The sequence below is a fragment of the Trachymyrmex septentrionalis genome, unplaced genomic scaffold (assembly GCF_001594115.1).
Source record: "Trachymyrmex septentrionalis isolate Tsep2-gDNA-1 unplaced genomic scaffold, Tsep1.0 scaffold16, whole genome shotgun sequence".
Classification (NCBI taxonomy): domain Eukaryota; kingdom Metazoa; phylum Arthropoda; class Insecta; order Hymenoptera; family Formicidae; genus Trachymyrmex; species Trachymyrmex septentrionalis.
The window spans coordinates 102,069-109,796 of NW_017304758.1; the positions used below are offsets into that span (position 1 = coordinate 102,069).

Consider the following 7,728-nt stretch of genomic DNA (forward strand, 5'->3'; position numbering starts at 1 on the left):
GCACTTGATTAGCTGCTATTAATCTACGTATATAGTGGAAATAATTATGGTATAAATGTCTCTACTCGAGAATGCTGATTTAGTTTAAACATATTAACATATTTTGTTATTGATTTAGTTATTGATCATTTGGAAAATATTTAATTCTCATTGTTCAATCGTCAAGTATTTTATTAAAATATATATCTGTTATTAATTTGATCTACAAATTATATAAGTAAAGTTTGTAAACACTTTTTCTGATACATTATGCCAATAACGCTAACAAAATTGCCAATTATTTCTGAAAACGTATAATATCAATATTTTACTTTTTTCCAGAAAATAGAGATATATCGTTCCTCGATATAAATAGAATAAGAGAGATATAAAATTAATCTAATCGGAAAGCTCGTAATATACTAAATGCGAAGCTTCTTAATAATTAATAATTACATGATATCGCGGGGAAAATCATAAGTGTAACGTCGAGATTAGCGCTTCTACGATTCTCTTGTTCACGCACTCTCAACGATCCGCGATTATAATTATTCGGCCGAGGGGGAGATTATTTCGCCACGGGAGATGCAAGAGCGCAGCAAGCCGATTTCACGACGACGGCTTACATATTCCGCGCCGACGAGGCATTTGCGTTGCTTCGACGCGGCGGTTGCAACCAATTTGCGTACCTCTATAAATACAGGTACCGACGTTGCGCGGCGCGTTACTTGAGTCAAGGAAATATACCTAGGCATTCGGTGTGTACCCGTACACCCGAGTATACGTCCGCATTATACATAATGCATGATTCGCTGCGCATCTCGCCTCCTGTGAGTTCAAGAGAGGGTGAAGAGAGGGGAGAGAGAGAGAATCCTGGATAGCACCCTTTCGCTAGCTCTTCCTTTCCTCGTCGTGTCGCTCGAACGCGCAGTGGATCCTCCTAATTAAGGTACGAGAGATGCTCGACGTCGAATTCTTGTGAGAGGGTCTCGATAAACGGTGCGTTTCCAGTCGGCGAGATTCAGTAAAGTCACCCGCGATTGCCATCGTCGAGGTGGGCAAAAGGCGCGGGCATTTGCTGTTTTTCCGCCGATGATTAAGTACCGATAATGACGCGAATAAGTATTCGCACGTAATACGCCGGACGATCCAGCCGTGTCGACCGCGCTGTCTCGTACGAGGAAGATAAATTTCGAGAAGAAGGTAATGAGACTTCTTGCCTCCGGATTCGTCTTTAGGGATATTCTTTTTGCGATGATCAGCAACCGTGTAGCGCCATCAACCGCGCGTAAAGAATTTACGAACGGTACCGCGTGATGGATATGAATATGCAGCGCGTTTGCAAAATTTATTGCTCGCGCCTAATGTTTACGATCCTGTCAGTTTTACAAGTCCCGACGAGTGATCGGTTACGTACGATTCGATTAACGATATTAAAATGACAGTTTGAATAAGTACGCTAGTTTATGTTTCTTTTAACCTCGGCATACTAATTTAGTCTGGGTAAACAGTGGTAAATGAAAATTGACGTGAAATGTTCAATACAAATAAGCGAGTATTAACACAAATAATAAAATTATGTATGTTAGCGTTGTACTTTGCTTTGAAGTAACGTAAGCAGGCATTATCCAGAAATAAATAAAGAAGGTTATATTCGATCAAAGCGAGTTTTGCTGCCTAATAATATTTTTTGTGTGAATTCCAGCTTCCAGTTTAGGACCGCGTATCAAGACTAACATTAACCGGCGCGCAGTTTGCTTAAATCAAAGTTTATAAAAATTAACACAAAAATATTAGATACCAAAATTCGCTTTGACCTTTGCTTCTATTAAAAAAAAAAAAAAAAAAAAAAAAATGAGTCTGGATAAATTTGATATTTTGTTGTATTTACTCCGGTTAAAACGAGGTGTAATAGTAACACAATTTTATTACTGTCATGCACTTACCGTTGAAAGTAATTTCGATAGAATACGGTATGCCTTCGTTACGTTCTACGCTGCACAAACTTACGGTCTCAAACGCAGGATAATTTTCGTCCTCGGTAAGACCTGAGCACTCACGATCATTTACGCAACGAAACGGGGTGTAAACTGTAAATACTTTGCCGTTCTTACTCTCCCCCGTCGAACAGTATCCCGCTGTTAAGAACCCAGAACAAGGTCTCTCGCGCCGTGCTTCGCCTTTCTCGTCGTTGCTAACCCAGGGTCGCAGGGGCATCCTATCGCGTAAATCCGCGTACCGAGAATTTCCAGGGAAGCTACGTCGCGATACATACATATGCATGCGCGCCTACTGCGTATAACGCCAACGCTAGACTTCGGGATGGAAAGTAACTGCCAATTAGCTGGAGTCCCCGAGGGAGGAAACTTGAGTACACGTCGGGTCGAGTCGCACATTTTACCGATGACTCACTTTTCATTGTCCCTGTCTCTCCCGCAGTGTCGATAGTTTCCCAAACTAGACATCGCTCCGCCTGCTAACAGGAAAACGCAGCAGCTGACAACGTAAAAACGTCTTGCAAGCGTGGCACGAGGATGAAATATGTCTGCGGTTCCCAGGCTTCCGTTCGATGTGGTATTCAGTGTTTTGCAGGAAAACAACAGATGTGTGAAAAGTCCTCGAACGAGAACAGTGTTTTATGATTGACACCGTCGCAGAGGAGCTGTGCGTCTTTCATTTCGTGATATTATTATAGTAATTTAACGATAATAAATAAAATATAACGCTCGAAAGTTCGCACAGCAAAACAATATATAATAAATGACCAGTAGCGAGCACATTCAGATCTTAGATTAAAATATATTAAAAATAAGGACTATATAATAAAAACGTTCCGAGCTCTACGGAGCTTTCATCAGTTTATAATTTACGTCTGAATGTGCTCGTTACTGGTCGTTCATTATGTATGGATGTTCATTATTGTTTTTCAGTAGTTTAATTGCGTTTATAAGTCCGGAAAGCCAATTCGGCGCACAGTTCGAATGGCTTTGAATATGATACATATGCATGCGCATATATAGTATACCTATATATATATATATAATTCATATATATAATTCATATTGAATTATTTAAGGCTCCTGAGTACTCACTCCAGCCATATTGAATCGTCACGTATTCATAAGCGAGAAATGTGTCAAGCGACACGTTGCTTTTTCTTGCATGCTATTTGTAAATAAAGAGAATTTGGATGAAATGAAATGAGATTCCTTTAAAACACTTGTAAAAGTGGACTTCACGTCACGAACCTTTTTCGATTCTTTACCGACTATCAGAGGAGATAAGGAGAGTCTTCGACCATTTTTACAAGTGTTTTAAAGTGATCTCATCATTCCGTTTCATCCAAATTTTCTCTTTATTTATCACGAATGGTATGCAAGATAAATCAACGTGTCATTTCTCGCTTATGACGTTACGATTTAATATGGCTGAAATGACTACTCAGGAGCCTTAAACACTAAAGATCCAGCTTCTATGATCGTTAATAGGCATTTAATTTTTAATATCGAAATTAATTTTTAATATCGTGTTTCTCACATATGCGGTCTAAAATAAGTTCTTATCTTATATTTTCGAATATTTCAGGAAGCACACGACACGTCCGAAGCTTTGTAAGCTTCTGGATAAGCAATACTTTTATTTTTCAACTGTAAAATCCACTAACGCGAGAAACAGTTTTGCAATTTACAAGGCCTCAACGACCGTAATGAGATGCGATACGTGTGCTCAAGAACATGTAGTCACGTAGTCTCGACGGCATTAGATAAGCAGGTGATTCGTGTAATACTCGTTCAACGATAGACTACGGGAAGCGGTAGGGTAGGTACCCGGTTGAGTTTCCGACTTCGTTGATTTACTCGTGTGACTCAATTCGACGCAAAAGTTACCTTGTCGGCATACATACATATTTCTCGACGATCATGCAGAAATCCGGTTCTTACGGTAATCGAATCGGATGACAGGAGTAGGTAAACCGCGCAACGAGTTTTGCGCGTACACAGGTGCATCGATTACGCATCTGTGTCAGAAAATGCATTATTTATGAAAGCTACTCCCGACGAAAGCGACTTACACGTCACTCGTATTTCTACTTTCGCTGCTGCTGCAACCTATATGTGTCAATAGTCATCTATCCGTTCTCAGAAAGAACGGTTTTGCTGAAGTATCCGAAGTAGCTGCTAAAAATTTGACTAAATATAGCACATCTGAAAATAACTTTGTCTGACTTAACAAATAATAATGGAGGACGCACAAGCTGGTTGGTAAAATGTCAAAATTTCTTGCGGCATCGTCCACCGTGTTTAAGTTTCCCACAAAACTATTTTGATGGTTTAACGACGATTATTTTGAAGTATATTACTAAATTTGTACATACTTAAAAATCATTCTTTTCATATCGAAGTGGGATATAATATCTTGCACCTGTAATATATGCGTTATTTTTAAACGATAACTTATAATTCGTGATTTCCGATAGACCAATTACAGTATCATGCATTCAGTCGTGAAATATCGCTTTCGTTTCTTTAATGCACACAACGTAAAAACTTGTATTCAGTATAATTGTAACACTCGAATACGAGTCGGTTAATATCGGCCGCTAGATTCATCTGGATAAAATACCATCTCTTTCGCCAGCGGTGTAGGCCCACATTATAAACCGTGCCATAATTCATCGACTCATTTTCGCCGTGACAAACAAAACTCGAGTTAGGGTGATATCAGTAACAGCCGGTCCATATGCCTCTTCCGATCGTTAAGTCCGACGTACCTTCGGAAACCTCCATCGCGATGGACGATACAACTCGCTCCTGTACAACCGGACACGCACATGCGAAGCCTGCAGGTGCGAGCGCGTGTATACACGCGCAGATAACGACGTTCTTGAACGCAGATCGCGACGTAGATTTATCTGGCTAAGCGAAGACCGCTGACGCTGTTTCCTCGCGCCACCGACTCCTCCCCTTTGATAATCGTGAGAGGGCCCTTCTCTCTCCCTACCTGAATTCCGAATGTGGCGAGACACGGAGGTAAAGGGAGTACAAGAAGAAAGAAGCTGCGGCATTATGCCTATAAGATTCTTGGAATCCAAAATGCAGTAATAAGCCCATTTTGATTTATCGGTTTATAGATGTTTCAAAAAGCCATGTATACCATTAGAAAGAGACAAATCAATATTTTTTTTGTCTATACAAGCGTCTGTATCGTTTTGTTAGCTCCATTCTTTATCGACGGCTCTTAATTAGAGTGGAAGCTTAATTAGAGTGGAATGTTGTTTGTGAGCTCAGAGAAAGAGATATACTGGTATCCGGAAAGGTAGAGGGAAGACATAATCGTATATAGCGCTAAGAATTTATGTATTTGCATCAGATTCTCCATGACTATCCATCTTCGGGCATCATCCCGAAGGGCTCATGTATGTACACTCTAAGGTGTTTGTATAGGCAGCAGGTAATCGAAGCCATACGATACGCCACAATTTTCTTCGGGAGAAACGAGAAGATTACGTGGTGTATAGAGTCTCAAGTAACCGGTTGTAGCAGAATCGTCTAACTGTTTAAAGCATAGCGTTGATAGATCTGGTCAAATATGCCAATCTCTAAGAACGCACTGCCTGCCATTTAACGATATTTTAATAGCCGTATCCTCTTTTGAAGTTGCGAATATCACCGGATAGAATCACATTAATTTGTATTTCAATGCAATTCATGTTACTTTGCGGAAAAAGCTACAGCATCGAATATTTCTATCGCTGCTTTATTAAAGAATCGTACGATCGCGTTCGTACGTTTCTGTTATCTGCGGCACGCCAGGATTGCCGACATTACGACAGTTTATAATCGGCATGTATTATTGGCCATTTATGTCACATTCTTAATTCAACATGCTCGATAAAGTAACATAATCGTAAACTTTTAACGAGGTGATTACGATCGCGTCTTCGTCTCTTGAAACGCGTGTTCTTCTTTAATTGATAACAATAGCTGAGCTACAGATCGAGCCGATTTAACGGCGTAAATTACCTGCATTGAAATCGCGTCTGTCAATCGCATTGAAAAATGTCGGACTTACGTGTGACTTACGCTGACGTTGCAGCGTGATTTCGATCCACGATCGATTCGCTAGGTCCGCATCTCGGCACCTCACCGTGCCATTACTCGCACGAAGAATTAATGTTCGCACGGGGAATAAATTCCCCTTTACACGGCAAAATAATTCTCGTAAAACGCGCACGCCGCTACATTCATAATTTAATGGCCATAATTTACCGATAGCCGTATATCCCGAGCGATGCTCGTGCCTAGGCAAAATATTATGTACGTCCGTACTTCTCGGCCGCTATAGCGGAGCTATAAATGCTCCGAGGATGGGCGGTCTTGATCGCGGCACGTATAAGCAGGTAGGTCAGTTAGTCGGTGAAAATTGCTTCGGAGGGAACGCGAACCGAAGGTAGTCATCACAGCCCGTCTCTCTCTCTCTCTCTCTCTTTCGCGCACGCATAGACAATCCCGAAAGCGGCACGCCGTCATTACTATACACCGAATGCCACGCGATGTAAGTGTATCTCGCAAATAATGTCTTAATCTCGGAAGCATTATTCGCTGTACGGAGATACGGTGATAGGGAGGGCCATTGTCTCGGTCGAAAGTGTGGTTGTGCTTCATTAATACGTTGAATACCAAGCCGGATGAAACACGCTGTATTATGTACGTGATATCAACGTTCGCTAATATTGAGCGATTCAAACATTGTTTCGCTACGACTTACTTATACTATTTTATACGGTAAATTATTAATCAACTTTTTGATACATGTGTGTATAGATTGATAAATTAAATTAATAATTATTATGCCGTACTTTCTAATTATTATTAAATTATTCAGTCTATTGAAATATTGCTATTTATAAAAAAAACAAAAAAAACCGTAAAAACATCTGGCGGAAAATAATTACAGATCTACATCGGTTTTTGATGAAAAAATTTACTTCCCGTTGCGCAATATTTGTCAATTTTTCTATAAATACGTATAATATATTCTACGTCATTTTCAAGTTCCAAAGCAATCTTAAAATTTTATCTCGCGTAAATAATTGATAAATTTTACAAAAGTTGATAAACCAATTTATGTCGCACTTGCTCCTACATTACGGAAACAAGTTGTAAAAGAAAAGATGATACAAATAAACGTCGAATAGTGTTGTCTAGCGATTCACTTCGTTCATCAACCAAAAGCGATAATCACCTAGCAGCGGGCTGCGACCGTTAGAACGACGTTGTTTCACGCGAGTAACGATCCTCGAGATCTCATTTACAGTACAAATTAGTCGTAGGCCGGTCCTGCGTCCTTAATGGCCGGTCGGCACGCAAAGAAGTTGAGTTTAATGAAGACCGCGCGTTGTCCGTGACGAACCATACGCGCGCGTTCGCGTTCGCGTTCGCAGCCGGCTGTGTGTGCGAATGTGTACGCGGCCGTGCTCTCAGCGTACGTCGGCTGAATGCGAGTTAAACGAAGATTTATGCCGCGACGCGTAAATATAAACAACAATGTGCAATCCCCGCGCCATTGTCCCGCATGGTGGAGACGCGTGAGAGTCGGCCAATGCGAACTAATAAGCTCTCGCCGTTCGACGCGCGCTCGGCGCATCGTCTTCGCGTGCACGCACGGGGCACGCGTGTGTACACGATGGGGAGCATCCCCCAGCACCGGCTACCGTGTCTCCCGAGACTAATCGAGACCGGGGGGGGG

At 41.2% G+C, this 7,728-nt stretch overlaps 2 protein-coding genes across 4 annotated transcripts in view; one reads left to right on the top strand and one right to left on the bottom strand.

Moving 5' to 3' along the window:
- LOC108746172 (TSC22 domain family protein 1) overlaps positions 1-7,728 on the bottom strand; it is a 78,869-nt gene that overhangs the window by 70,238 nt on the left and 903 nt on the right. The gene's annotated exons all lie outside the window — the stretch shown is intronic.
- The window catches only part of LOC108746173 (L-lactate dehydrogenase-like), a 121,372-nt gene that overhangs the window by 30,987 nt on the left and 82,657 nt on the right, over positions 1-7,728 (top strand). The gene's annotated exons all lie outside the window — the stretch shown is intronic.